The sequence below is a fragment of the Ochotona princeps genome, chromosome 29, assembly GCF_030435755.1.
Source record: "Ochotona princeps isolate mOchPri1 chromosome 29, mOchPri1.hap1, whole genome shotgun sequence".
NCBI lineage: Eukaryota > Metazoa > Chordata > Mammalia > Lagomorpha > Ochotonidae > Ochotona > Ochotona princeps.
The window spans coordinates 23,820,107-23,846,745 of record NC_080860.1 but is presented as its reverse complement, the minus strand read 5'-3'; positions in this window follow the sequence as shown (position 1 = coordinate 23,846,745).

The window sequence follows — 26,639 nt, the reverse complement described above, 5'->3', positions numbered from 1 at the left end:
ATGCTTGTCCGTTAAATCGTACAACCGACAACAACACAACAGAAACCCAATATGGCCACCGGATCTCCGCATGCTTCCCACGCCAATAGACAGCCTTTCCCGAGGGAATCTCTTATCAATGTTTTCCTTGTCTTTCAAAAGTTCTTCCTCTTGTCCACTCACCACGGATACCCACATACCTAGATTGACCAACTTCAGACAGTGCCATGAGGCTGTTGAAGCAAATGAGTGACGGGAAAACAGTAGTTTGGCTCAGGACATCTTAGCCAAATGCAAGTAGGACTGGCTGAAAGGTGGGCAAACACTTGGCTGCATCCAAAAGTGTATCTGAAAAAATCCCCAGCCCCTTCCACAAAACTCATTTTCCTTGGCCTTCCATTTCCAAAGCACGGGCAGAAATGACATCAGACAAGACAGTTCACGGGCCTTGGCCCAGCATTTGTCACACGACCGTTCATGCTCCAGTCACCTGGTTCTTTGTGAATGGTAGGTGAGAAGAGTCAAGCAATCAATTTCCCCCAGCGCCACCCACCCCACAGCTTTCTCTTTGTTTGTTGCTTATCTCAAGTTACCCACAAAAGCCAAAAGAGTCAGGAATAATGAGGCCAAACAGGATCGAAGCAGCCTTACACTCACTAGGTAGTAAATAGACTAGGACTGTACAGCAGCTGCTCACGAAACACCATTTCACCGAGTCCTTTTGTGGACAAGGGAAATCAGGATCATCTTCAGTAGCAGCCAGCATAATTGGTTTCTATCAACTAATAGAGAGTGAAATAATGCCCGTGTTAGTGTAAGAGGGAAAAAGGAGGCAAGTGGTTTTCTCAAGTATTACAATCTGTATGCAACTGCCCCTCATTCAGGTGATTCACGTTAAGGCTGTCTATGGCTGGCTGGCTCCCTTCCCAATCTGAAAAGTCAAGCTTCATTCCCATGGCATTAGAGCCAAATCTTTGGCTCTTGCTTACCCTCTTGTGACTAGATGAGCCACGGTCAAGTGAGCATCTCCTTCACGTACAAAACTAGTGTTTCAACTTCATAGCTTTCAAGGAAGAGGGGGAAAAAAAGCCCTGACAAACCAAATCACATACCTCCTACACGCGGTGGTAGTGGCCCTAGGTCAGGAGCACCCGTAGGCAAAAATTTGGAAGCATGGGTGGCTGGCCACGTTCCTGCAGGGGGGCGAGCGTGAGGAGGCCCTACCCTCCAGAATGGATTCGCAGGACCGGTTGGCCCTTGGGGTGGATGAGCCGAAGTTGTTGCTGCTTGGACAGCACCTGGTTCTTTCCCCTCGCACGGAACTGTTGATGCACTTATGGTGCTGCTCTGTAACAAAATCACATAAATCCCACATCACTAACAAGAAAAAAATGCAAAATTCATACACAAATAGTTAGGGACAGAATGCAAAGAAATCCATGATATACAGAGAAAGTGCTCCAGAGAAACATCAGATGGGTTTTAGCGATCGCAACTGTGTGGTGAAAGAACAGAAAGCAGGTTTCGTCAACACAGCAATATTCTGGCTAAGGAGAATGCACAGACACAGGCCAGGAGAACCCCGATGTAGAATACCTAGCACGCTTATCCCGAGAAGGCAAAGAACAAGTGGGCAGCTTACTCCAGATGTGGCTGAGGAACAAACTGAGAAACTCAGGAAAGTAGATTCTCAAAACATTACGCCCAATGATTCCAATGTACATCCGAAGGGGGGAACCAAATGCCCTGCTACACTGGTGTACTCCCTGAGAGGTGTTGACTCAGAAAAGAAACAGATTTCTAGAGAAAACAAATGACCAGGGGCATGTCTGTTCTGCAAAACAAGGAGGGATCACAAAGCTCCCGCACACACACGGGTAAGATTACACTGTCAGGACTTACCTCCAGTTTGTCTTGGTTAGCTGCTTGGTTAGAGTCTCGCTCGGAAACTAGGTTTGGACCTACACATTATTAAAAAGAAAGAAAGAGAAAAAGGAAACCATGAACATCGTGGGTCTTAGCATTTTGTTCTTGGGACGTTTCTGGATCGCAAGGGACACTGTGATATCTCCCACATCCAGGTCGGTGCATAAGCCAGCTTGACACCTGCCTCCTTATCCATGGCCTCAAGAATACCCTGAGGCCGCTGGAACTCCTGCTATGCCAAATGCTCTACAGCCAAATGAAGTTGAGGTCTCTGCAGCTGGCACTTAGCAACCCACCTGCTGCAGCAGCATTGAGAAGCTGTCCAGAGAGTAGCACCTCTCTTCTTCCTGCCATTCTGCTCCTGCTTCCTGATTCTTCCTTCAATGAATACTGGCCAACACGAGACCCCACTGGGCAATACGTGTTCCTGGACTCTATGATCGGGAACTGCTCAGCGTCCGAGGACATCCATTCACACATCCCTCCTGGGAATACAACTCTTTGACCCTTCCCTTGCTTTCTCGGCTACTCACTCACACTGCAGCTCACTTGGTGCTCGCACCAAAGTGCTAGTTCTCCGACCTCTCAGCGTCCTCACTTGCTCAATCCTCTCCCGATTCACCAGACTCCACAATCCGTCAGGTCAGCCAGTTGCCAACAGCCTTGTCCTAGAAGTCATGTTCATTTTGTACTTGACTGACACCGTGCTAAGCCTACATCAATCTGGGGCTCACACATCACTTTACCTACACCTGAGCCACTTGGACAGCCAGAAGAGATGGAAAACTAAGAGCCCTCAAGCTCCCCGCCCTGGGAAAACACACTCATTCACTCACTCACTCACTCACTCACAACAGCCCACATCGATGACAACTGGAACCTGAACATTTCAACCTGATCATCTCCTTCAACATACTGCCAGCTTTGTAGTGCCTGGCCTTCCATCTGTTGACATGGAAGCAAGGTTCCTCCTCAACCAACAACTGACAACATCCATCCTCCTGAAACGCACCTACACTCGCTATGTGGCCACTGAATGGTGAAGAGTGTGAGATGGCACATTTTGAATGCACAACGTGTCAGATGCTTCATATCCATTAAGTATAGACTTCAACAACATACTAATGGCCACCATGGGGAGCACTGGCTGCTGCTCTCTTTTCTAATCCCGCTTCCTGCTTCCAAACCAGGAAAACCAGCAGAGGCGGGCCCAAGGCCATCGGACCCTGCAAACACACGGCAAACCCGGAACACACTCCTGGTTCCCACCATCACAACGGCCTCGATTTGGCTGTGGTTTGTGTGGAGTCGGGCAGAGGATGCAAGCTCTCTTGGCACTTCTCTTCTCTGTGTGACTCTGCTACCTCTCCCCTAAACAGCAGCTACTCTCTAAAACACAAACACACACAAGAATCCAGAAACCCAACACGCAGCCCACACACCCCTGCCGCCTCTTCCCTGTAGCCCTGCTTTTCAGGTAAAGAAAAATGAGCCTTACCGAATCCCCAATTTCCTAAACAAATATGCCATGGCTTGTCCAACGATACAGTGTGTGAACGTGCCCACTGCGATGCCATCACCTCTTACGCCATGCCATCGCAGCCATGGGCACACTGATCCAAGGGTCCAAGATCGCCTCTGACCCTCATGCTCACTCTCATAATGCTTGTCCGTTAAATCGTACAACCGACAACAACACAACAGAAACCCAATATGGCCACCGGATCTCCGCATGCTTCCCACGCCAATAGACAGCCTTTCCCGAGGGAATCTCTTATCAATGTTTTCCTTGTCTTTCAAAAGTTCTTCCTCTTGTCCACTCACCACGGATACCCACATACCTAGATTGACCAACTTCAGACAGTGCCATGAGGCTGTTGAAGCAAATGAGTGACGGGAAAACAGTAGTTTGGCTCAGGACATCTTAGCCAAATGCAAGTAGGACTGGCTGAAAGGTGGGCAAACACTTGGCTGCATCCAAAAGTGTATCTGAAAAAATCCCCAGCCCCTTCCACAAAACTCATTTTCCTTGGCCTTCCATTTCCAAAGCACGGGCAGAAATGACATCAGACAAGACAGTTCACGGGCCTTGGCCCAGCATTTGTCACACGACCGTTCATGCTCCAGTCACCTGGTTCTTTGTGAATGGTAGGTGAGAAGAGTCAAGCAATCAATTTCCCCCAGCGCCACCCACCCCACAGCTTTCTCTTTGTTTGTTGCTTATCTCAAGTTACCCACAAAAGCCAAAAGAGTCAGGAATAATGAGGCCAAACAGGATCGAAGCAGCCTTACACTCACTAGGTAGTAAATAGACTAGGACTGTACAGCAGCTGCTCACGAAACACCATTTCACCGAGTCCTTTTGTGGACAAGGGAAATCAGGATCATCTTCAGTAGCAGCCAGCATAATTGGTTTCTATCAACTAATAGAGAGTGAAATAATGCCCGTGTTAGTGTAAGAGGGAAAAAGGAGGCAAGTGGTTTTCTCAAGTATTACAATCTGTATGCAACTGCCCCTCATTCAGGTGATTCACGTTAAGGCTGTCTATGGCTGGCTGGCTCCCTTCCCAATCTGAAAAGTCAAGCTTCATTCCCATGGCATTAGAGCCAAATCTTTGGCTCTTGCTTACCCTCTTGTGACTAGATGAGCCACGGTCAAGTGAGCATCTCCTTCACGTACAAAACTAGTGTTTCAACTTCATAGCTTTCAAGGAAGAGGGGGAAAAAAAGCCCTGACAAACCAAATCACATACCTCCTACACGCGGTGGTAGTGGCCCTAGGTCAGGAGCACCCGTAGGCAAAAATTTGGAAGCATGGGTGGCTGGCCACGTTCCTGCAGGGGGGCGAGCGTGAGGAGGCCCTACCCTCCAGAATGGATTCGCAGGACCGGTTGGCCCTTGGGGTGGATGAGCCGAAGTTGTTGCTGCTTGGACAGCACCTGGTTCTTTCCCCTCGCAGGGAACTGTTGATGCACTTATGGTGCTGCTCTGTAACAAAATCACATAAATCCCACATCACTAACAAGAAAAAAATGCAAAATTCATACACAAATAGTTAGGGACAGAATGCAAAGAAATCCATGATATACAGAGAAAGTGCTCCAGAGAAACATCAGATGGGTTTTAGCGATCGCAACTGTGTGGTGAAAGAACAGAAAGCAGGTTTCGTCAACACAGCAATATTCTGGCTAAGGAGAATGCACAGACACAGGCCAGGAGAACCCCGATGTAGAATACCTAGCACGCTTATCCCGAGAAGGCAAAGAACAAGTGGGCAGCTTACTCCAGATGTGGCTGAGGAACAAACTGAGAAACTCAGGAAAGTAGATTCTCAAAACATTACGCCCAATGATTCCAATGTACATCCGAAGGGGGGAACCAAATGCCCTGCTACACTGGTGTACTCCCTGAGAGGTGTTGACTCAGAAAAGAAACAGATTTCTAGAGAAAACAAATGACCAGGGGCATGTCTGTTCTGCAAAACAAGGAGGGATCACAAAGCTCCCGCACACACACGGGTAAGATTACACTGTCAGGACTTACCTCCAGTTTGTCTTGGTTAGCTGCTTGGTTAGAGTCTCGCTCGGAAACTAGGTTTGGACCTACACATTATTAAAAAGAAAGAAAGAGAAAAAGGAAACCATGAACATCGTGGGTCTTAGCATTTTGTTCTTGGGACGTTTCTGGATCGCAAGGGACACTGTGATATCTCCCACATCCAGGTCGGTGCATAAGCCAGCTTGACACCTGCCTCCTTATCCATGGCCTCAAGAATACCCTGAGGCCGCTGGAACTCCTGCTATGCCAAATGCTCTACAGCCAAATGAAGTTGAGGTCTCTGCAGCTGGCACTTAGCAACCCACCTGCTGCAGCAGCATTGAGAAGCTGTCCAGAGAGTAGCACCTCTCTTCTTCCTGCCATTCTGCTCCTGATTCCTGATTCTTCCTTCAATGAATACTGGCCAACACGAGACCCCACTGGGCAATACGTGTTCCTGGACTCTATGATCGGGAACTGCTCAGCGTCCGAGGACATCCATTCACACATCCCTCCTGGGAATACAACTCTTTGACCCTTCCCTTGCTTTCTCGGCTACTCACTCACACTGCAGCTCACTTGGTGCTCGCACCAAAGTGCTAGTTCTCCGACCTCTCAGCGTCCTCACTTGCTCAATCCTCTCCCGATTCACCAGACTCCACAATCCGTCAGGTCAGCCAGTTGCCAACAGCCTTGTCCTAGAAGTCATGTTCATTTTGTACTTGACTGACACCGTGCTAAGCCTACATCAATCTGGGGCTCACACATCACTTTACCTACACCTGAGCCACTTGGACAGCCAGAAGAGATGGAAAACTAAGAGCCCTCAAGCTCCCCGCCCTGGGAAAACACACTCATTCACTCACTCACTCACTCACTCACAACAGCCCACATCGATGACAACTGGAACCTGAACATTTCAACCTGATCATCTCCTTCAACATACTGCCAGCTTTGTAGTGCCTGGCCTTCCATCTGTTGACATGGAAGCAAGGTTCCTCCTCAACCAACAACTGACAACATCCATCCTCCTGAAACGCACCTACACTCGCTATGTGGCCACTGAATGGTGAAGAGTGTGAGATGGCACATTTTGAATGCACAACGTGTCAGATGCTTCATATCCATTAAGTATAGACTTCAACAACATACTAATGGCCACCATGGGGAGCACTGGCTGCTGCTCTCTTTTCTAATCCCGCTTCCTGCTTCCAAACCAGGAAAACCAGCAGAGGCGGGCCCAAGGCCATCGGACCCTGCAAACACACGGCAAACCCGGAACACACTCCTGGTTCCCACCATCACAACGGCCTCGATTTGGCTGTGGTTTGTGTGGAGTCGGGCAGAGGATGCAAGCTCTCTTGGCACTTCTCTTCTCTGTGTGACTCTGCTACCTCTCCCCTAAACAGCAGCTACTCTCTAAAACACAAACACACACAAGAATCCAGAAACCCAACACGCAGCCCACACACCCCTGCCGCCTCTTCCCTGTAGCCCTGCTTTTCAGGTAAAGAAAAATGAGCCTTACCGAATCCCCAATTTCCTAAACAAATATGCCATGGCTTGTCCAACGATACAGTGTGTGAACGTGCCCACTGCGATGCCATCACCTCTTATGCCATGCCATCGCAGCCATGGGCACACTGATCCAAGGGTCCAAGATCGCCTCTGACCCTCATGCTCACTCTCATAATGCTTGTCCGTTAAATCGTACAACCGACAAACAACACAACAGAAACCCAATATGGCCACCGGATCTCCGCATGCTTCCCACGCCAATACACAGCCTTTCCCGAGGGAATCTCTTATCAATGTTTTCCTTGTCTTTCAAAATTTCTTCCTCTTGTCCACTCACCACGGATACCCACATACCTAGATTGACCAACTTCAGACAGTGCCATGAGGCTGTTGAAGGAAATGAGTGACGGGAAAACAGTAGTTTGGCTCGGGACATCTTAGCCAAATGCAAGTAGGACTGGCTGAAAGGTGGGCAAACACTTGGCTGCATCCAAAAGTGTATCTGAAAAAATCCCCAGCCCCTTCCACAAAACTCATTTTCCTTGGCCTTCCATTTCCAAAGCACGGGTAGAAATGACATCAGACAAGAGAGTTCATGGGCCTTGGCCCAGCATTTGTCACACGACCGTTCATGCTCCAGACACCTGGTTCTTTGTGAATGGTAGGTGAGAAGAGTCAAGCAATCAATTTCCCCCAGCGCCACCCACCCCACAGCTTTTTCTTTGTTTGTTGCTTATCTCAAGTTACCCACAAAAGCCAAAAGAGTCAGGAATAATGAGGCCAAACAGGATCGAAGCAGCCTTACACTCACTAGGTAGTAAATAGACTAGGACTGTACAGCAGCTGCTCACGAAACACCATTTCACCGAGTCCTTTTGTGGACAAGGGAAATCAGGATCATCTTCAGTAGCAGCCAGCATAATTGGTTTCTATCAACTAATAGAGAGTGAAATAATGCCCGTGTTAGTGTAAGAGGGAAAAAGGAGGCAAGTGGTTTTCTCAAGTATTACAATCTGTATGCAACTGCCCCTCATTCAGGTGATTCACGTTAAGGCTGTCTATGGCTGGCTGGCTCCCTTCCCAATCTGAAAAGTCAAGCTTCATTCCCATGGCATTAGAGCCAAATCTTTGGCTCTTGCTTACCCTCTTGTGACTAGATGAGCCACGGTCAAGTGAGCATCTCCTTCACGTACAAAACTAGTGTTTCAACTCCGTAGCTTTCAAGGAAGAGGGGGAAAAAAAGCCCTGACAAACCAAATCACATACCTCCTACACGCGGTGGTAGTGGCCCTAGGTCAGGAGCACCCGTAGGCAAAACTGTGGAAGCATGGGTGGCTGGCCACGTTCCTGCAGGGGGGCGAGCGTGAGGAGGCCCTACCCTCCAGAATGGATTCGCAGGACCGGTTGGCCCTTGGGGTGGATGAGCCGAAGTTGTTGCTGCTTGGACAGCACCTGGTTCTTTCCCCTCACAGGGAACTGTTGATGCACTTATGGTGCTGCTCTGTAACAAAATCACATAAATCCCACATCACTAACAAGAAAAAAATGCAAAATTCATACACAAATAGTTAGGGACAGAATGCAAAGAAATCCATGATATACAGAGAAAGTGTTCCAGAGAAACATCAGATGGGTTTTAGCGATCGCAACTGTGTGGTGAAAGAACAGAAAGCAGGTTTCGTCAACACAGCAATATTCTGGCTAAGGAGAATGCACAGACACAGGCCAGGAGAACCCCGATGTAGACTACCTAGCACGCTTATCCCGAGAAGGCAAAGAACAAGTGGGCAGCTTACTCCAGATGTGGCTGAGGAACAAACTGAGAAACTCAGGAAAGTAGATTCTCAAAACATTACGCCCAATGATTCCAATGTACATCCGAAGGGGGGAACCAAATGCCCTGCTACACTGGTGTACTCCCTGAGAGGTGTTGACTCAGAAAAGAAACAGATTTCTAGAGAAAACAAATGACCAGGGGCATGTCTGTTCTGCAAAAAAAGGAGGGATCACAAAGCTCCCGCACACACACGGGTAAGATTACACTGTCAGGACTTACCTCCAGTTTGTCTTGGTTAGCTGCTTGGTTAGAGTCTCGCTCGGAAACTAGGTTTGGACCTACACATTATTAAAAAGAAAGAAAGAGAAAAAGGAAACCATGAACATCGTGGGTCTTAGCATTTTGTTCTTGGGACGTTTCTGGATCGCAAGGGACACTGTGATATCTCCCACATCCAGGTTGGTGCATAAGCCAGCTTGACACCTGCCTCCTTATCCTTGGCCTCAAGAATACTCTGAGGCCGCTGGAACTCCTGCTATGCCAAATGCTCTACAGCCAAATGAAGTTGAGGTCTCTGCAGCTGGCACTTAGCAACCCACCTGCTGCAGCAGCATTGAGAAGCTGTCCAGAGAGTAGCACCTCTCTTCTTCCTGCCATTCTGCTCCTGATTCCTGATTCTTCCTTCAATGAATACTGGCCAACACGAGACCCCACTGGGCAATACGTGTTCCTGGACTCTATGATCGGGAACTGCTCAGCGTCCGAGGACATCCATTCACACATCCCTCCTGGGAATACAACTCTTTGACCCTTCCCTTGCTTTCTCGGCTACTCACTCACACTGCAGCTCACTTGGTGCTCGCACCAAAGTGCTAGTTCTCCGACCTCTCAGCGTCCTCACTTGCTCAATCCTCTCCCGATTCACCAGACTCCACAATCCGTCAGGTCAGCCAGTTGCCAACAGCCTTGTCCTAGAAGTCATGTTCATTTTGTACTTGACTGACACCGTGCTAAGCCTACATCAATCTGGGGCTCACACATCACTTTACCTACACCTGAGCCACTTGGACAGCCAGAAGAGATGGAAAACTAAGAGCCCTCAAGCTCCCCGCCCTGGGAAAACACACTCACTCACTCACTCACTCACTCACTCACTCACAACAGCCCACATCGATGACAACTGGAACCTGAACATTTCAACCTGATCATCTCCTTCAACATACTGCCAGCTTTGTAGTGCCTGGCCTTCCATCTGTTGACATGGAAGCAAGGTTCCTCCTCAACCAACAACTGACAACATCCATCCTCCTGAAACGCACCTACACTCGCTATGTGGCCACTGAATGGTGAAGAGTGTGAGATGGCACATTTTGAATGCACAACGTGTCAGATGCTTCATATCCATTAAGTACAGACTTCACCAACATACTAATGGCCACCATGGGGAGCACTGGCTGCTGCTCTCTTTTCTAATCCCGCTTCCTGCTTCCAAACCAGGAAAACCAGCAGAGGCGGGCCCAAGGCCATCGGACCCTGCAAACACACGGCAAACCCGGAACACACTCCTGGTTCCCACCATCACAACGGCCTCGATTTGGCTGTGGTTTGTGTGGAGTCAGGCAGAGGATGCAAGCTCTCTTGGCACTTCTCTTCTCTGTGTGACTCTGCTACCTCTCCCCTAAACAGCAGCTACTCTCTAAAACACAAACACACACAAGAATCCAGAAACCCAACACGCAGCCCACACACCCCTGCCGCCTCTTCCCTGTAGCCCTGCTTTTCAGGTAAAGAAAAATGAGCCTTACCGAATCCCCAATTTCCTAAACAAATATGCCATGGCTTGTCCAACGATACAGTGTGTGAACGTGCCCACTGCGATGCCATCACCTCTTACGCCATGCCATCGCAGCCATGGGCACACTGATCCAAGGGTCCAAGATCGCCTCTGACCCTCATGCTCACTCTCATAATGCTTGTCCGTTAAATCGTACAACCGACAAACAACACAACAGAAACCCAATATGGCCACCGGATCTCCGCATGCTTCCCACGCCAATAGACAGCCTTTCCCGAGGGAATCTCTTATCAATGTTTTCCTTGTCTTTCAAAATTTCTTCCTCTTGTCCACTCACCACGGATACCCACATACCTAGATTGACCAACTTCAGACAGTGCCATGAGGCTGTTGAAGGAAATGAGTGACGGGAAAACAGTAGTTTGGCTCGGGACATCTTAGCCAAATGCAAGTAGGACTGGCTGAAAGGTGGGCAAACACTTGGCTGCATCCAAAAGTGTATCTGAAAAAATCCCCAGCCCCTTCCACAAAACTCATTTTCCTTGGCCTTCCATTTCCAAAGCACGGGCAGAAATGACATCAGACAAGACAGTTCACGGGCCTTGGCCCAGCATTTGTCACACGACCGTTCATGCTCCAGACACCTGGTTCTTTGTGAATGGTAGGTGAGAAGAGTCAAGCAATCAATTTCCCCCAGCGCCACCCACCCCACAGCTTTCTCTTTGTTTGTTGCTTATCTCAAGTTACCCACAAAAGCCAAAAGAGTCAGGAATAATGAGGCCAAACAGGATCGAAGCAGCCTTACACTCACTAGGTAGTAAATAGACTAGGACTGTACAGCAGCTGCTCACGAAACACCATTTCACCGAGTCCTTTTGTGGACAAGGGAAATCAGGATCATCTTCAGTAGCAGCCAGCATAATTGGTTTCTATCAACTAATAGAGAGTGAAATAATGCCCGTGTTAGTGTAAGAGGGAAAAAGGAGGCAAGTGGTTTTCTCAAGTATTACAATCTGTATGCAACTGCCCCTCATTCAGGTGATTCACGTTAAGGCTGTCTATGGCTGGCTGGCTCCCTTCCCAATCTGAAAAGTCAAGCTTCATTCCCATGGCATTAGAGCCAAATCTTTGGCTCTTGCTTACCCTCTTGTGACTAGATGAGCCACGGTCAAGTGAGCATCTCCTTCACGTACAAAACTAGTGTTTCAACTCCGTAGCTTTCAAGGAAGAGGGGGAAAAAAAGCCCTGACAAACCAAATCACATACCTCCTACATGCGGTGGTAGTGGCCCTAGGTCAGGAGCACCCGTAGGCAAAACTGTGGAAGCATGGGTGGCTGGCCACGTTCCTGCAGGGGGGCGAGCGTGAGGAGGCCCTACCCTCCGGAATGGATTCGCAGGACCGGTTGGCCCTTGGGGTGGATGAGCCGAAGTTGTTGCTGCTTGGACAGCACCTGGTTCTTTCCCCTCGCAGGGAACTGTTGATGCACTTATGGTGCTGCTCTGTAACAAAATCACATAAATCCCACATCACTAACAAGAAAAAAATGCAAAATTCATACACAAATAGTTAGGGACAGAATGCAAAGAAATCCATGATATACAGAGAAAGTGTTCCAGAGAAACATCAGATGGGTTTTAGCGATCGCAACTGTGTGGTGAAAGAACAGAAAGCAGGTTTCGTCAACACAGCAATATTCTGGCTAAGGAGAATGCACAGACACAGGCCAGGAGAACCCCGATGTAGACTACCTAGCACGCTTATCCCGAGAAGGCAAAGAACAAGTGGGCAGCTTACTCCAGATGTGGCTGAGGAACAAACTGAGAAACTCAGGAAAGTAGATTCTCAAAACATTACGCCCAATGATTCCAATGTACATCCGAAGGGGGGAACCAAATGCCCTGCTACACTGGTGTACTCCCTGAGAGGTGTTGACTCAGAAAAGAAACAGATTTCTAGAGAAAACAAATGACCAGGGGCATGTCTGTTCTGCAAAAAAAGGAGGGATCACAAAGCTCCCGCACACACACGGGTAAGATTACACTGTCAGGACTTACCTCCAGTTTGTCTTGGTTAGCTGCTTGGTTAGAGTCTCGCTCGGAAACTAGGTTTGGACCTACACATTATTAAAAAGAAAGAAAGAGAAAAAGGAAACCATGAACATCGTGGGTCTTAGCATTTTGTTCTTGGGACGTTTCTGGATCGCAAGGGACACTGTGATATCTCCCACATCCAGGTCGGTGCATAAGCCAGCTTGACACCTGCCTCCTTATCCATGGCCTCAAGAATACTCTGAGGCCGCTGGAACTCCTGCTATGCCAAATGCTCTACAGCCAAATGAAGTTGAGGTCTCTGCAGCTGGCACTTAGCAACCCACCTGCTGCAGCAGCATTGAGAAGCTGTCCAGAGAGTAGCACCTCTCTTCTTCCTGCCATTCTGCTCCTGCTTCCTGATTCTTCCTTCAATGAATACTGGCCAACACGAGACCCCACTGGGCAATACGTGTTCCTGGACTCTATGATCGGGAACTGCTCAGCGTCCGAGGACATCCATTCACACATCCCTCCTGGGAATACAACTCTTTGACCCTTCCCTTGCTTTCTCGGCTACTCACTCACACTGCAGCTCACTTGGTGCTCGCACCAAAGTGCTAGTTCTCCGACCTCTCAGCGTCCTCACTTGCTCAATCCTCTCCCGATTCACCAGACTCCACAATCCGTCAGGTCAGCCAGTTGCCAACAGCCTTGTCCTAGAAGTCATGTTCATTTTGTACTTGACTGACACCGTGCTAAGCCTACATCAATCTGGGGCTCACACATCACTTTACCTACACCTGAGCCACTTGGACAGCCAGAAGAGATGGAAAACTAAGAGCCCTCAAGCTCCCCGCCCTGGGAAAACACACTCATTCACTCACTCACTCACTCACTCACTCACTCACAACAGCCCACATCGATGACAACTGGAACCTGAACATTTCAACCTGATCATCTCCTTCAACATACTGCCAGCTTTGTAGTGCCTGGCCTTCCATCTGTTGACATGGAAGCAAGGTTCCTCCTCAACCAACAAATGACAAGATCCATCCTCCTGAAACGCACCTACACTCGCTATGTGGCCACTGAATGGTGAAGAGTGTGAGATGGCACATTTTGAATGCACAACGTGTCAGATGCTTCATATCCATTAAGTACAGACTTCACCAACATACTAATGGCCACCATGGGGAGCACTGGCTGCTGCTCTCTTTTCTAATCCCGCTTCCTGCTTCCAAACCAGGAAAACCAGCAGAGGCGGGCCCAAGGCCATCGGACCCTGCAAACACACGGCAAACCCGGAACACACTCCTGGTTCCCACCATCACAACGGCCTCGATTTGGCTGTGGTTTGTGTGGAGTCGGGCAGAGGATGCAAGCTCTCTTGGCACTTCTCTTCTCTGTGTGACTCTGCTACCTCTCCCCTAAACAGCAGCTACTCTCTAAAACACAAACACACACAAGAATCCAGAAACCCAACACGCAGCCCACACACCCCTGCCGCCTCTTCCCTGTAGCCCTGCTTTTCAGGTAAAGAAAAATGAGCCTTACCGAATCCCCAATTTCCTAAACAAATATGCCATGGCTTGTCCAACGATACAGTGTGTGAACGTGCCCACTGCGATGCCATCACCTCTTACGCCATGCCATCGCAGCCATGGGCACACTGATCCAAGGGTCCAAGATCGCCTCTGACCCTCATGCTCACTCTCATAATGCTTGTCCGTTAAATCGTACAACCGACAAACAACACAACAGAAACCCAATATGGCCACCGGATCTCCGCATGCTTCCCACGCCAATAGACAGCCTTTCCCGAGGGAATCTCTTATCAATGTTTTCCTTGTCTTTCAAAAGTTCTTCCTCTTGTCCACTCACCACGGATACCCACATACCTAGATTGACCAACTTCAGACAGTGCCATGAGGCTGTTGAAGCAAATGAGTGACGGGAAAACAGTAGTTTGGCTCAGGACATCTTAGCCAAATGCAAGTAGGACTGGCTGAAAGGTGGGCAAACACTTGGCTGCATCCAAAAGTGTATCTGAAAAAATCCCCAGCCCCTTCCACAAAACTCATTTTCCTTGGCCTTCCATTTCCAAAGCACGGGCAGAAATGACATCAGACAAGACAGTTCACGGGCCTTGGCCCAGCATTTGTCACACGACCGTTCATGCTCCAGTCACCTGGTTCTTTGTGAATGGTAGGTGAGAAGAGTCAAGCAATCAATTTCCCCCAGCGCCACCCACCCCACAGCTTTCTCTTTGTTTGTTGCTTATCTCAAGTTACCCACAAAAGCCAAAAGAGTCAGGAATAATGAGGCCAAACAGGATCGAAGCAGCCTTACACTCACTAGGTAGTAAATAGACTAGGACTGTACAGCAGCTGCTCACGAAACACCATTTCACCGAGTCCTTTTGTGGACAAGGGAAATCAGGATCATCTTCAGTAGCAGCCAGCATAATTGGTTTCTATCAACTAATAGAGAGTGAAATAATGCCCGTGTTAGTGTAAGAGGGAAAAAGGAGGCAAGTGGTTTTCTCAAGTATTACAATCTGTATGCAACTGCCCCTCATTCAGGTGATTCACGTTAAGGCTGTCTATGGCTGGCTGGCTCCCTTCCCAATCTGAAAAGTCAAGCTTCATTCCCATGGCATTAGAGCCAAATCTTTGGCTCTTGCTTACCCTCTTGTGACTAGATGAGCCACGGTCAAGTGAGCATCTCCTTCACGTACAAAACTAGTGTTTCAACTTCATAGCTTTCAAGGAAGAGGGGGAAAAAAAGCCCTGACAAACCAAATCACATACCTCCTACACGCGGTGGTAGTGGCCCTAGGTCAGGAGCACCCGTAGGCAAAAATTTGGAAGCATGGGTGGCTGGCCACGTTCCTGCAGGGGGGCGAGCGTGAGGAGGCCCTACCCTCCGGAATGGATTCGCAGGACCGGTTGGCCCTTGGGGTGGATGAGCCGAAGTTGTTGCTGCTTGGACAGCACCTGGTTCTTTCCCCTCGCAGGGAACTGTTGATGCACTTATGGTGCTGCTCTGTAACAAAATCACATAAATCCCACATCACTAACAAGAAAAAAATGCAAAATTCATACACAAATAGTTAGGGACAGAATGCAAAGAAATCCATGATATACAGAGAAAGTGCTCCAGAGAAACATCAGATGGGTTTTAGCGATCGCAACTGTGTGGTGAAAGAACAGAAAGCAGGTTTCGTCAACACAGCAATATTCTGGCTAAGGAGAATGCACAGACACAGGCCAGGAGAACCCCGATGTAGAATACCTAGCACGCTTATCCCGAGAAGGCAAAGAACAAGTGGGCAGCTTACTCCAGATGTGGCTGAGGAACAAACTGAGAAACTCAGGAAAGTAGATTCTCAAAACATTACGCCCAATGATTCCAATGTACATCCGAAGGGGGGAACCAAATGCCCTGCTACACTGGTGTACTCCCTGAGAGGTGTTGACTCAGAAAAGAAACAGATTTCTAGAGAAAACAAATGACCAGGGGCATGTCTGTTCTGCAAAACAAGGAGGGATCACAAAGCTCCCGCACACACACGGGTAAGATTACACTGTCAGGACTTACCTCCAGTTTGTCTTGGTTAGCTGCTTGGTTAGAGTCTCGCTCGGAAACTAGGTTTGGACCTACACATTATTAAAAAGAAAGAAAGAGAAAAAGGAAACCATGAACATCGTGGGTCTTAGCATTTTGTTCTTGGGACGTTTCTGGATCGCAAGGGACACTGTGATATCTCCCACATCCAGGTCGGTGCATAAGCCAGCTTGACACCTGCCTCCTTATCCATGGCCTCAAGAATACTCTGAGGCCGCTGGAACTCCTGCTATGCCAAATGCTCTACAGCCAAATGAAGTTGAGGTCTCTGCAGCTGGCACTTAGCAACCCACCTGCTGCAGCAGCATTGAGAAGCTGTCCAGAGAGTAGCACCTCTCTTCTTCCTGCCATTCTGCTCCTGCTTCCTGATTCTTCCTTCAATGAATACTGGCCAACACGAGACCCCACTGGGCAATACGTGTTCCTGGACTCTATGATCGGGAACTGCTCAGCGTCCGAGGACATCCATTCACACATCCCTCCTGGGAATACAACTCTTTGACCCTTCCCTTGCTTTCTCGGCTACTCACTCACACTGCAGCTCACTTGGTGCTCGCACCAAAGTGCTAGTTCTCCGACCTCTCAGCGTCCTCACTTGCTCAATCCTCTCCCGATTCACCAGACTCCACAATCCGTCAGGTCAGCCAGTTGCCAACAGCCTTGTCCTAGAAGTCATGTTCATTTTGTACTTGACTGACACCGTGCTAAGCCTACATCAATCTGGGGCTCACACATCACTTTACCTACACCTGAGCCACTTGGACAGCCAGAAGAGATGGAAAACTAAGAGCCCTCAAGCTCCCCGCCCTGGGAAAACACACTCATTCACTCACTCACTCACTCACTCACAACAGCCCACATCGATGACAACTGGAACCTGAACATTTCAACCTGATCATCTCCTTCAACATACTGCCAGCTTTGTAGTGCCTGGCCTTCCATCTGTTGACATGGAAGCAAGGTTCCTCCTCAACCAACAACTGACAACATCCATCCTCCTGAAACGCACCTACACTCGCTATGTGGCCACTGAATGGTGAAGAGTGTGAGATGGCACATTTTGAATGCACAACGTGTCAGATGCTTCATATCCATTAAGTATAGACTTCAACAACATACTAATGGCCACCATGGGGAGCACTGGCTGCTGCTCTCTTTTCTAATCCCGCTTCCTGCTTCCAAACCAGGAAAACCAGCAGAGGCGGGCCCAAGGCCATCGGACCCTGCAAACACACGACAAACCCGGAACACACTCCTGGTTCCCACCATCACAACGGCCTCGATTTGGCTGTGGTTTGTGTGGAGTTGGGCAGAGGATGCAAGCTCTCTTGGCACTTCTCTTCTCTGTGTGACTCTGCTACCTCTCCCCTAAACAGCAGCTACTCTCTAAAACACAAACACACACAAGAATCCAGAAACCCAACACGCAGCCCACACACCCCTGCCGCCTCTTCCCTGTAGCCCTGCTTTTCAGGTAAAGAAAAATGAGCCTTACCGAATCCCCAATTTCCTAAACAAATATGCCATGGCTTGTCCAACGATACAGTGTGTGAACGTGCCCACTGCGATGCCATCACCTCTTATGCCATGCCATCGCAGCCATGGGCACACTGATCCAAGGGTCCAAGATCGCCTCTGACCCTCATGCTCACTCTCATAATGCTTGTCCGTTAAATCGTACAACCGAAAACAACACAACAGAAACCCAATATGGCCACCGGATCTCCGCATGCTTCCCACGCCAATAGACAGCCTTTCCCGAGGGAATCTCTTATCAATGTTTTCCTTGTCTTTCAAAATTTCTTCCTCTTGTCCACTCACCACGGATACCCACATACCTAGATTGACCAACTTCAGACAGTGCCATGAGGCTGTTGAAGGAAATGAGTGACGGGAAAACAGTAGTTTGGCTCGGGACATCTTAGCCAAATGCAAGTAGGACTGGCTGAAAGGTGGGCAAACACTTGGCTGCATCCAAAAGTGTATCTGAAAAAATCCCCAGCCCCTTCCACAAAACTCATTTTCCTTGGCCTTCCATTTCCAAAGCACGGGTAGAAATGACATCAGACAAGACAGTTCACGGGCCTTGGCCCAGCATTTGTAACACGACCGTTCATGCTCCAGACACCTGGTTCTTTGTGAATGGTAGGTGAGAAGAGTCAAGCAATCAATTTCCCCCAGCGCCACCCACCCCACAGCTTTTTCTTTGTTTGTTGCTTATCTCAAGTTACCCACAAAAGCCAAAAGAGTCAGGAATAATGAGGCCAAACAGGATCGAAGCAGCCTTACACTCACTAGGTAGTAAATAGACTAGGACTGTACAGCAGCTGCTCACGAAACACCATTTCACCGAGTCCTTTTGTGGACAAGGGAAATCAGGATCATCTTCAGTAGCAGCCAGCATAATTGGTTTCTATCAACTAATAGAGAGTGAAATAATGCCCGTGTTAGTGTAAGAGGGAAAAAGGAGGCAAGTGGTTTTCTCAAGTATTACAATCTGTATGCAACTGCCCCTCATTCAGGTGATTCACGTTAAGGCTGTCTATGGCTGGCTGGCTCCCTTCCCAATCTGAAAAGTCAAGCTTCATTCCCATGGCATTAGAGCCAAATCTTTGGCTCTTGCTTACCCTCTTGTGACTAGATGAGCCACGGTCAAGTGAGCATCTCCTTCACGTACAAAACTAGTGTTTCAACTCCGTAGCTTTCAAGGAAGAGGGGGAAAAAAAGCCCTGACAAACCAAATCACATACCTCCTACACGCGGTGGTAGTGGCCCTAGGTCAGGAGCACCCGTAGGCAAAACTGTGGAAGCATGGGTGGCTGGCCACGTTCCTGCAGGGGGGCGAGCGTGAGGAGGCCCTACCCTCCAGAATGGATTCGCAGGACCGGTTGGCCCTTGGGGTGGATGAGCCGAAGTTGTTGCTGCTTGGACAGCACCTGGTTCTTTCCCCTCACAGGGAACTGTTGATGCACTTATGGTGCTGCTCTGTAACAAAATCACATAAATCCCACATCACTAACAAGAAAAAAATGCAAAATTCATACACAAATAGTTAGGGACAGAATGCAAAGAAATCCATGATATACAGAGAAAGTGTTCCAGAGAAACATCAGATGGGTTTTAGCGATCGCAACTGTGTGGTGAAAGAACAGAAAGCAGGTTTCGTCAACACAGCAATATTCTGGCTAAGGAGAATGCACAGACACAGGCCAGGAGAACCCCGATGTAGACTACCTAGCACGCTTATCCCGAGAAGGCAAAGAACAAGTGGGCAGCTTACTCCAGATGTGGCTGAGGAACAAACTGAGAAACTCAGGAAAGTAGATTCTCAAAACATTACGCCCAATGATTCCAATGTACATCCGAAGGGGGGAACCAAATGCCCTGCTACACTGGTGTACTCCCTGAGAGGTGTTGACTCAGAAAAGAAACAGATTTCTAGAGAAAACAAATGACCAGGGGCATGTCTGTTCTGCAAAAAAAGGAGGGATCACAAAGCTCCCGCACACACACGGGTAAGATTACACTGTCAGGACTTACCTCCAGTTTGTCTTGGTTAGCTGCTTGGTTAGAGTCTCGCTCGGAAACTAGGTTTGGACCTACACATTATTAAAAAGAAAGAAAGAGAAAAAGGAAACCATGAACATCGTGGGTCTTAGCATTTTGTTCTTGGGACGTTTCTGGATCGCAAGGGACACTGTGATATCTCCCACATCCAGGTCGGTGCATAAGCCAGCTTGACACCTGCCTCCTTATCCATGGCCTCAAGAATACTCTGAGGCCGCTGGAACTCCTGCTATGCCAAATGCTCTACAGCCAAATGAAGTTGAGGTCTCTGCAGCTGGCACTTAGCAACCCACCTGCTGCAGCAGCATTGAGAAGCTGTCCAGAGAGTAGCACCTCTCTTCTTCCTGCCATTCTGCTCCTGCTTCCTGATTCTTCCTTCAATGAATACTGGCCAACACGAGACCCCACTGGGCAATACGTGTTCCTGGACTCTATGATCGGGAACTGCTCAGCGTCCGAGGACATCCATTCACACATCCCTCCTGGGAATACAACTCTTTGACCCTTCCCTTGCTTTCTCGGCTACTCACTCACACTGCAGCTCACTTGGTGCTCGCACCAAAGTGCTAGTTCTCCGACCTCTCAGCGTCCTCACTTGCTCAATCCTCTCCCGATTCACCAGACTCCACAATCCGTCAGGTCAGCCAGTTGCCAACAGCCTTGTCCTAGAAGTCATGTTCATTTTGTACTTGACTGACACCGTGCTAAGCCTACATCAATCTGGGGCTCACACATCACTTTACCTACACCTGAGCCACTTGGACAGCCAGAAGAGATGGAAAACTAAGAGCCCTCAAGCTCCCCGCCCTGGGAAAACACACTCATTCACTCACTCACTCACAACAGCCCACATCGATGACAACTGGAACCTGAACATTTCAACCTGATCATCTCCTTCAACATACTGCCAGCTTTGTAGTGCCTGGCCTTCCATCTGTTGACATGGAAGCAAGGTTCCTCCTCAACCAACAACTGACAACATCCATCCTCCTGAAACGCACCTACACTCGCTATGTGGCCACTGAATGGTGAAGAGTGTGAGATGGCACATTTTGAATGCACAACGTGTCAGATGCTTCATATCCATTAAGTACAGACTTCACCAACATACTAATGGCCACCATGGGGAGCACTGGCTGCTGCTCTCTTTTCTAATCCCGCTTCCTGCTTCCAAACCAGGAAAACCAGCAGAGGCGGGCCCAAGGCCATCGGACCCTGCAAACACACGGCAAACCCGGAACACACTCCTGGTTCCCACCATCACAATGGCCTCGATTTGGCTGTGGTTTGTGTGGAGTCGGGCAGAGGATGCAAGTCTCTTTGTGTGACTCTGCTACCTCTCCCCTAAACAGCAGCTACTCTCTAAAACACAAACACACACAAGAATCCAGAAACCCAACACGCAGCCCACACACCCCTGCCGCCTCTTCCCTGTAGCCCTGCTTTTCAGGTAAAGAAAAATGAGCCTTACTGAATCCCCAATTTCCTAAACAAATATGCCATGGCTTGTCCAACGATACAGTGTGTGAACGTGCCCACTGCGATGCCATCACCTCTTACGCCATGCCATCGCAGCCATGGGCACACTGATCCAAGGGTCCAAGATCGCCTCTGACCCTCATGCTCACTCTCATAATGCTTGTCCATTAAATCGTACAACCGACAACAACACAACAGAAACCCAATATGGCCACTGGATCTCCGCATGCTTCCCACGCCAATACACAGCCTTTCCCGAGGGAATCTCTCATCAATGTTTTCCTTGTCTTTCAAAAGTTCTTCCTCTTGTCCACTCACCACGGATACCCACATACCTAGATTGACCAACTTCAGACAGTGCCATGAGGCTGTTGAAGGAAATGAGTGACGGGAAAACAGTAGTTTGGCTCGGGACATCTTAGCCAAATGCAAGTAGGACTGGCTGAAAGGTGGGCAAACACTTGGCTGCATCCAAAAGTGTATCTGAAAAAATCCCCAGCCCCTTCCACAAAACTCATTTTCCTTGGCCTTCCATTTCCAAAGCACGGGCAGAAATGACATCAGACAAGACAGTTCACGGGCCTTGGCCCAGCATTTGTCACACGACCGTTCATGCTCCAGTCACCTGGTTTTTTGTGAATGGTAGGTGAGAAGAGTCAAGCAATCAATTTCCCCCAGCGCCACCCACCCCACAGCTTTCTGTTTGTTGCTTATCTCAAGTTACCCACAAAAGCCAAAAGAGTCAGGAATAATGAGGCCAAACAGGATCGAAGCAGCCTTACACTCACTAGGTAGTAAATAGACTAGGACTGTACAGCAGCTGCTCACGAAACACCATTTCACTGAGTCCTTTTGTAGACAAGGGAAATCAGGATCATCTTCAGTAGCAGCCAGCATAATTGGTTTCTATCAACTAATAGAGAGTGAAATAATGCCCGTGTTAGTGTAAGAGGGAAAAAGGAGGCAAGTGGTTTTCTCAAGTATTACAATCTGTATGCAACTGCCCCTCATTCAGGTGATTTACGTTAAGGCTGTTTATGGCTGGCTGGCTCCCTTCCCAATCTGAAAAGTCAAGCTTCATTCCCATGGCATTAGAGCCAAATCTTTGGCTCTTGCTTACCCTCTTGTGACTAGATGAGCCACGGTCAAGTGAGCATCTCCTTCACGTACAAAACTAGTGTTTCAACTTCGTAGCTTTCAAGGAAGAGGGGGAAAAAAAGCCCTGACAAACCAAATCACATACCTCCTACATGCGGTGGTAGTGGCCCTAGGTCAGGAGCACCCGTAGGCAAAAATTTGGAAGCATGGGTGGCTGGCCACGTTCCTGCAGGGGGGCGAGCGTGAGGAGGCCCTACCCTCCAGAATGGATTCGCAGGACCGGTTGGCCCTTGGGGTGGATGAGCCGAAGTTGTTGCTGCTTGGACAGCACCTGGTTCTTTCCCCTCACAGGGAACTGTTGATGCACTTATGGTGCTGCTCTGTAACAAAATCACATAAATCCCACATCACTAACAAGAAAAAAATGCAAAATTCATACACAAATAGTTAGGGACAGAATGCAAAGAAATCCATGATATACAGAGAAAGTGCTCCAGAGAAACATCAGATGGGTTTTAGCGATCGCAACTGTGTGGTGAAAGAACAGAAAGCAGGTTTCGTCAACACAGCAATATTCTGGCTAAGGAGAATGCACAGACACAGGCCAGGAGAACCCCGATGTAGACTACCTAGCACGCTTATCCCAAGAAGGCAAAGAACAAGTGGGCAGCTTACTCCAGATGTGGCTGAGGAACAAACTGAGAAACTCAGGAAAGTAGATTCTCAAAACATTACGCCCAATGATTCCAATGTACATCCGAAGGGGGGAACCAAATGCTCTGCTACACTGGTGTACTCCCTGAGAGGTGTTGACTCAGAAAAGAAACAGATTTCTAGAGAAAACAAATGACCAGGGGCATGTCTGTTCTGCAAAAAAAGGAGGGATCACAAAGCTCCCGCACACACACGGGTAAGATTACACTGTCAGGACTTACCTCCAGTTTGTCTTGGTTAGCTGCTTGGTTAGAGTCTCACTCGGAAACTAGGTTTGGACCTACACATTATTAAAAAGAAAGAAAGAGAAAAAGGAAACCATGAACATCGTGGGTCTTAGCATTTTGTTCTTGGGACGTTTCTGGATCGCAAGGGACACTGTGATATCTCCCACATCCAGGTCGGTGCATAAGCCAGCTTGACACCTGCCTCCTTATCCATGGCCTCAAGAATACTCTGAGGCCGCTGGAACTCCTGCTATGCCAAATGCTCTACAGCCAAATGAAGTTGAGGTCTCTGCAGCTGGCACTTAGCAACCCACCTGCTGCAGCAGCATTGAGAAGCTGTCCAGAGAGTAGCACCTCTCTTCTTCCTGCCATTCTGCTCCTGCTTCCTGATTCTTCCTTCAATGAATACTGGCCAACACGAGACCCCACTGGGCAATACGTGTTCCTGGACTCTATGATCGGGAACTGCTCAGCGTCCGAGGACATCCATTCACACATCCCTCCTGGGAATACAACTCTTTGACCCTTCCCTTGCTTTCTCGGCTACTCACTCACACTGCAGCTCACTTGGTGCTCGCACCAAAGTGCTAGTTCTCCGACCTCTCAGCGTCCTCACTTGCTCAATCCTCTCCCGATTCACCAGACTCCACAATCCGTCAGGTCAGCCAGTTGCCAACAGCCTTGTCCTAGAAGTCCTGTTCATTTTGTACTTGACTGACACCGTGCTAAGCCTACATCAATCTGGGGCTCACACATCACTTTACCTACACCTGAGCCACTTGGACAGCCAGAAGAGATGGAAAACTAAGAGCCCTCAAGCTCCCCGCCCTGGGAAAACACACTCATTCACTCACTCACTCACAACAGCCCACATCGATGACAACTGGAACCTGAACATTTCAACCTGATCATCTCCTTCAACATACTGCCAGCTTTGTAGTGCCTGGCCTTCCATCTGTTGACATGGAAGCAAGGTTCCTCCTCAACAACTGACAACATCCATCCTCCTGAAACGCACCTACACTCGCTATGTGGCCACTGAATGGTGAAGAGTGTGAGATGGCACATTTTGAATGCACAACGTGTCAGATGCTTCATATCCATTAAGTACAGACTTCACCAACATACTAATGGCCACCATGGGGAGCACTGGCTGCTGCTCTCTTTTCTAATCCCGCTTCCTGCTTCCAAACCAGGAAAACCAGCAGAGGCGGGCCCAAGGCCATCGGACCCTGCAAACACACGGCAAACCCGGAACACACTCCTGGTTCCCACCATCACAACGGCCTCGATTTGGCTGTGGTTTGTGTGGAGTCGGGCAGAGGATGCAAGCTCTCTTGGCACTTCTCTTCTCTGTGTGACTCTGCTACCTCTCCCCTAAACAGCAGCTACTCTCTAAAACACAAACACACACAAGAATCCAGAAACCCAACACGCAGCCCACACACCCCTGCCGCCTCTTCCCTGTAGCCCTGCTTTTCAGGTAAAGAAAAATGAGCCTTACCGAATCCCTAATTTCCTAAACAAATATGCCATGGCTTGTCCAACGATACAGTGTGTGAACGTGCCCACTGCGATGCCATCACCTCTTACGCCATGCCATCGCAGCCATGGGCACACTGATCCAAGGGTCCAAGATCGCCTCTGACCCTCATGCTCACTCTCATAATGCTTGTCCGTTAAATCGTACAACCGACAACAACACAACAGAAACCCAATATGGCCACCGGATCTCCGCATGCTTCCCACGCCAATAGACAGCCTTTCCCGAGGGAATCTCTCATCAATGTTTTCCTTGTCTTTCAAAAGTTCTTCCTCTTGTCCACTCACCACGGATACCCACATACCTAGATTGACCAACTTCAGACAGTGCCATGAGGCTGTTGAAGGAAATGAGTGACGGGAAAACAGTAGTTTGGCTCGGGACATCTTAGCCAAATGCAAGTAGGACTGGCTGAAAGGTGGGCAAACACTTGGCTGCATCCAAAAGTGTATCTGAAAAAATCCCCAGCCCCTTCCACAAAACTCATTTTCCTTGGCCTTCCATTTCCAAAGCACGGGCAGAAATGACATCAGACAAGACAGTTCACGGGCCTTGGCCCAGCATTTGTCACATGACCGTTCATGCTCCAGTCACCTGGTTCTTTGTGAATGGTAGGTGAGAAGAGTCAAGCAATCAATTTCCCCCAGCGCCACCCACCCCACAGCTTTCTCTTTGTTTGTTGCTTATCTCAAGTTACCCACAAAAGCCAAAAGAGTCAGGAATAATGAGGCCAAACAGGATCGAAGCAGCCTTACACTCACTAGGTAGTAAATAGACTACGACTGTACAGCAGCTGCTCACGAAAGACCATTTCACCAAGTCCTTTTGTGGACAAGGGAAATCAGGATCATCTTCAGTAGCAGCCAGCATAATTGGTTTCTATCAACTAATAGAGAGTGAAATAATGCCCGTGTTAGTGTAAGAGGGAAAAAGGAGGCAAGTGGTTTTCTCAAGTATTACAATCTGTATGCAACTGCCCCTCATTCAGGTGATTCATGTTAAGGCTGTCTATGGCTGGCTGGCTCCCTTCCCAATCTGAAAAGTCAAGCTTCATTCCCATGGCATTAGAGCCAAATCTTTGGCTCTTGCTTACCCTCTTGTGACTAGATGAGCCACGGTCAAGTGAGCATCTCCTTCACGTACAAAACTAGTGTTTCAACTTCGTAGCTTTCAAGGAAGAGGGGGAAAAAAAGCCCTGACAAACCAAATCACATACCTCCTACACGCGGTGGTAGTGGCCCTAGGTCAGGAGCACCCGTAGGCAAAAATTTGGAAGCATGGGTGGCTGGCCACGTTCCTGCAGGGGGGCGAGCGTGAGGAGGCCCTACCCTCCAGAATGGATTCGCAGGACCGGTTGGCCCTTGGGGTGGATGAGCCGAAGTTGTTGCTGCTTGGACAGCACCTGGTTCTTTCCCCTCGCAGGGAACTGCTGATGCACTTATGGTGCTGCTCTGTAACAAAATCACATAAATCCCACATCACTAACAAGAAAAAAATGCAAAATTCATACACAAATAGTTAGGGACAGAATGCAAAGAAATCCATGATATACAGAGAAAGTGCTCCAGAGAAACATCAGATGGGTTTTAGCGATCGCAACTGTGTGGTGAAAGAACAGAAAGCAGGTTTCGTCAACACAGCAATATTCTGGCTAAGCAGAATGCATAGACACAGGCCAGGAGAACCCCGATGTAGACTACCTAGCATGCTTATCCCGAGAAGGCAAAGAACAAGTGGGCAGCTTACTCCAGATGTGGCTGAGGAACAAACTGAGAAACTCAGGAAAGTAGATTCTCAAAACATTACGCCCAATGATTCCA